General features: G+C 44.4%; 1 protein-coding gene across 1 annotated transcript in view; it reads right to left on the bottom strand.

Annotated features, from left to right (window-relative positions):
- ZFP3 (ZFP3 zinc finger protein) overlaps positions 1-4,947 on the bottom strand; it is a 13,637-nt gene extending 8,690 nt beyond the window's left edge. The window contains exon 1 of the mRNA XM_006771882.2: positions 4,916-4,947. The gene's annotated coding sequence lies outside the window, so the exon portion shown is untranslated. The remainder of the gene's footprint in view (positions 1-4,915) is intronic.
- Positions 4,948-4,953: the final 6 nt, after the last annotated feature.

Below are 4,953 nucleotides of genomic sequence, written 5' to 3' on the forward strand. Positions count from 1 at the left end.
TCCTTCCAGCCTCCTACCCTGGGGCCTCTCTAGTCACTCATCAGTGCAGCCCTGGTAATACCTCCCCCCACAATACCTCCAACACCTGTTAGGAACTTGACCTCCTATTGGAATCCTGAAGCCTTGGAAACTCTTTGTGCTACTCCTCAAAATAAACTGGAATCTTCTTCAATTTTTCTTGCCTCAGCATTTCTCTTATTATCCCATGGAGTAAGGGTGGGCATCCAAAAGCTGGATTTCGCCTATTTGTTGAAAATTATAAATAATGTGTGTCCATATAATTGTAAGAATCCATTGTGGAGAATTTAGCTATCTTCATCCATGGTACCATTTGCGTTGGGACATATTGCCTTAAATAAATTTCTCTCTGATACTGGTACTCAGCCAAGAACAAGTCCCTATCTACTTCAGGACCCCTCTCTGGCCTTTCCTTTCCACCCTCATCCCTCCTATAGTTACTTCTTTTCCATCATCTAGCTCTTTACAAAGTCATCAATCATGGCCACACCATATGGAAAAATCATTTGCCCACCATAAAACAAGATAAAGATATGAAAGTTAGGTAAGCACCTATCTCCAGCTTCAAGATCTGGTTCAAAAATCAAATCCAGAAAGTCTTCCCCAACTAAATTTGACCCCATCTGTGACCATTCTTTTGCTTCGCATTTTACCAGTGACACAATATTTAATGTCATCTGTTAAATACTACTTTATAGGTATCTCCTCATATACAAATCAAAGCCAATCTCCATTTGGTTGATTTTCCCAGAGGCACAGCCACACATTAAACCTCATCGTCATATGGAAACACTCTACTATGCATAGCCTAAATTTACATTTCCAAACAAAATTTCCTATCTTTCTGTTTCTCACTTCTTCACTTTTCTGAATTGAAATTAGCTGTTTCTGGAGAGAGATAAGATGGAGGTGCCAGCTGAGGGGGAAGATGACCACTCTTGGTCCTCAGTCTGGGGGGTGACAAGCAGACCTCAACTGGATCTCCACGGTTCAGAATAGAGTCTGCAGTGCTGCAGACCTGGATTTGTGGTTGGTTGTTTTTTTTCCAATGCATCCTAGAGCAGGCTCGGAAAACCTCATTCACAAAATACTAATGCATAAGCCAGATACCCACCTATTAATTAACAATGAGAAATATGCGCTGAAAGGACCACAATGCCCAGATGAAAATCTACAATGGGAAACCACATAAAACACTCAAAATTGTTTAGTAAGATCTGAAGATATTTAAATGTTTCTTTTTTTCAATGCATCCTACAGCAAGCTCGGAAAACCTCATTCACAAAATACTAATGCATAAGCCAGATACCCACCTATTAATTAACAATGAGAAATATGCTCTGAAAGGACCACAATGCCCAGATGAAAATCTACAATGGGAAGCCACATAAAACACTCAAAATTGTTTAGTAAGACCTGAAAATTGTTTAGTAGGCTTACGATCATAGCAAGATGTTTTTTATTTTGTTTTGATGAATCTTAAATAATGATTCTGGCTTGGAACTAGGCCAGATGCATAAGAATCAACTGGGAAATCTTCTAAAATACTTATTTCCCACCTCAGAACTCTCAGAATCAGAATCTCCAGGGCTGGGCCAAGGAATCTGTATTTTTAACAAGTACCGCAGGTGATTCTGATGACCTACCAGGTTTGGAAACCACTCTGTTCGGCAGTCTTACCGACTGAAGTTATCCCACTCTCCATCTGGTGCAACCATCCCTACCCAAGGTCTGATCTACCAAGTCGCTAACCATGTGCACAGCAGCAGTATTAGAGATATATTGTCAGTTCTTCTTTTTTTAAAAAAATATTTTATTGATTTTTTGCAGAGAGGAAGGGAGAGAATAGAGAGTTAGAAACATCGATCAGCCGCCTCCTGCACACTTCCCACTGCGGATGTGCCCGCAACCAAGGCACATGCCCTTGACCGGAATCGAACCCGGGACCCCTCAACCACATAAAACACTCAAAATTGTTTAGTAAGATCTGAAGATTGTTTAATAGGCTTGCGATCATAGCAAGATGTTTTTTATTTTGTTTTGTTCTGTTTTGATGAATCTTAAATAATGATTCTGGCCCAGACCGGTTTGGCTCAGTGGATAGAGCATCGGCCTGCGGACTCAAGGGTCCTGGGTTCGATTCCAATCAAGGGCATATACCTTGGTTGCAGGCTCGATCCCCAGTGGGGAGTGTGCAGGAGGCAGCTAATCGATGTTTCTCTCTCATCGATGTTTCTAACTCCCTATCCCTCTTCCTTCCTCTCTGTAAAAAATCAATAAAATATATTAAAAAAAAAATAATGATTCTGGCTTGGAACTAGGCCAGATGCATAAGAATCAACTGGAAAATCTTTTATTTTTTTTATTGCTTAAAGTATTACAAAGGGTATTACATATGTGTCCATTTTTCCCCCCGCCCTAGACAGTGGAAAATCTTTTAAAATACTTATTTCCCACCTCAGAACTCTCAGAATCAGAATCTCCAGGGCTGGGCCAAGGAATCTGTATTTTTAACAAGTACCGCAGGTGATTCTGATGACCTACCAGGTTTGGAAACCACTCTGTTCGGCAGTCTTACCGACTGAAGTTATCCCACTCTCCATCTGGTGCAACCATCCCTACCCAAGGTCTGATCTACCAAGCAGCTAACCATGTGCACAGCAGCAGTATTATAGACAAATTGTCAGTTCTTGCTCTTTTTTCCTATCCCCATCTTGACTGCCCCTACCTTTCCCTAAACTTCTGTTGACAGCCCCAGGGCAGCTGAGGATCTAGAGATATGCATGATGGAAGAGAGAGCGAGTGAGGGACTATGAGCATGTTAATCAGGACACACTTGCAATGACTGAGACAGGGAGGCAAGTAAAACAAGTGACTAGATCCCTTTTTCTGAATTAGAATCACATTCCTGTTGGGCTTATCAGACTGATCCTAGATACTGGGGCTGGACCTGAGTGTGCCCAAAATGAAGTGGGGGGAAGAAGGGAGGAGTAGGATGCTAATAGATGGAGGTCACAGAGAAGGTAGAAGAATGAACCAAGGACAGGCATCCAGGAAAAATGGCATGAGGTTTAATTTTGAAATTTGAAATGTCAAAATTTATAATACACCAAAAGTAATATCTTTGCAACTATTCAAATTTATGACAAAAAAAGATGAGACATTTTGGATGTCAACTTACATATGTGTAAGAGGATACAAAGCTTTTCAAACTATTTTATGGGGCATTTGAGAAAAAAGTTTGCAGTGGCCTTGCTCTCAAAACTCCAGGAGTGAATCCCAACTGAGTTAACCCAGTCAAATGAATACCATCCGCCTTGCAGGTGACTGCTCAAAACAGGAACTGGTTCAGAAGTATGCCTTCATCTGGCTCAGTGACAATCTGAGGAAGTTTGCTGGGAGCTTCTAGGAACAGTTTCCTGCCATCCTGAGAGAAATCTCAGGAAGAGACTTCTATACATGGTTGCCTGGAACTGCTACTGCCATTTCACTCCTAAGTTGTGGGTGACGGCAGGTAAAGCTAAGAAAGTTGAGGGGAAATGGAACCAGGGCCAAGAGATTAAGTCAGTCCTGAAACCACTTTACCTGCTGTCTTCCAATAATGAGAGTTAATAGCATGCATTAAGCCAACTGGAGCTGTAGTCTTACTTACATTACAGACAAAAGCATTTACTTTTGATACAAATCCTTTCCCTTAACTTGTGAAAGGCCAGATACGCACTATCTAAGTGCAACAATCACCTCCTCCCCAAAGTTTTCACTAACACCTGCAGGAAGGAGGTTGCCTCTTGGTCCTCCAATCCAGCATTTCACTGACCTCCATGTCACTTCCTGTTCATTGCTTCCCAAGACCTACAGAATAAAAACTTAACCTGGCTCATAATGCCCTCCTGGTCAGGCCCCTGTCGCCCTTTCCATCACCTGTCCCACGCTCTCCAATGACTGCTGAAAGCTCAGGGTGCTGCAGTGCAAACACTTCCTATTCGTGAAAGCGCCTTTGCCTTTGCAAACAGGTTATTCCCGCTGCCTGGCCACCTTGTGCACTTAACATCTACAGGACTCAGCCAAGCACAGACCGTCCCTTCTGTCTTCTTCCCTGCCCCTAAGATTCCTTCATCTTGCAGCAGTTACCTCATTGCATTAGTCTATTTTCATGTCTGCTTCCCTCTCTATAATGTGAGCGAGGATGACACATTCCAGCCATCTTGGTATTCCCAGTGCCTAGCACATTTCCAGTACCTGGCAAAGGTTGTTCAATGAATCTGTGTAAATGCCTTATCTGCATAACGAATCTGGGATGCCCTTGAGGACTAACTAGATATGTCATTCATTTTGTAGCTAAACAGCCCCTAGAGCGATACCTGACACATAGCGGATGACAATAACTGTTTGTAGAAATGAGTTCCTTTTCCCAGTCGGGGTGGTATTTAATTTAAAGTACCATTATCCTCCTTTCCGCTGTCCTCCCCGTGGTTCCTACAATCAAGAAGGCTCTATTACTTGTCTCCTTTCCAAAACTAACCCTCATAAGCCAATAACCTACCTGCTGGCACAATATGCCGGGGGCGGGGGTAGTTTTTGGCGTCGCCTCACTTTTCCTCCCCGCAGTCTACCTGGGGAAGGTAAGTCGGAAAACCACAGCTCCCACTGGCCCCCACCTCGGGCCGGAGGAAGGGAGTAGCCCTGCTTCCTCCGCCCTCGCGGCTGACAGGGCACGGAACCGCACGCTCTGTGTGCGGGTGGGACACGGAGGCCCGGGCTGACCATCAAGTCCAAGGTCACAAAGCGAACCCGGGTCGGGAACGGGCCTAACGCGGGGTTTCCCCTCGCCTCGCGGGCCGGGAAGTCGGGAGCCTAGCGCCCTCCTCCCTCCCGCCGGGACGGAATGAGGTCTCACCGCAGGCCGCCACCGCCCCACGCTCGCTCCGCTCGGGC

This window comes from Myotis davidii, unplaced genomic scaffold, assembly GCF_000327345.1.
Source record: "Myotis davidii unplaced genomic scaffold, ASM32734v1 scaffold925, whole genome shotgun sequence".
Taxonomy (NCBI): domain Eukaryota; kingdom Metazoa; phylum Chordata; class Mammalia; order Chiroptera; family Vespertilionidae; genus Myotis; species Myotis davidii.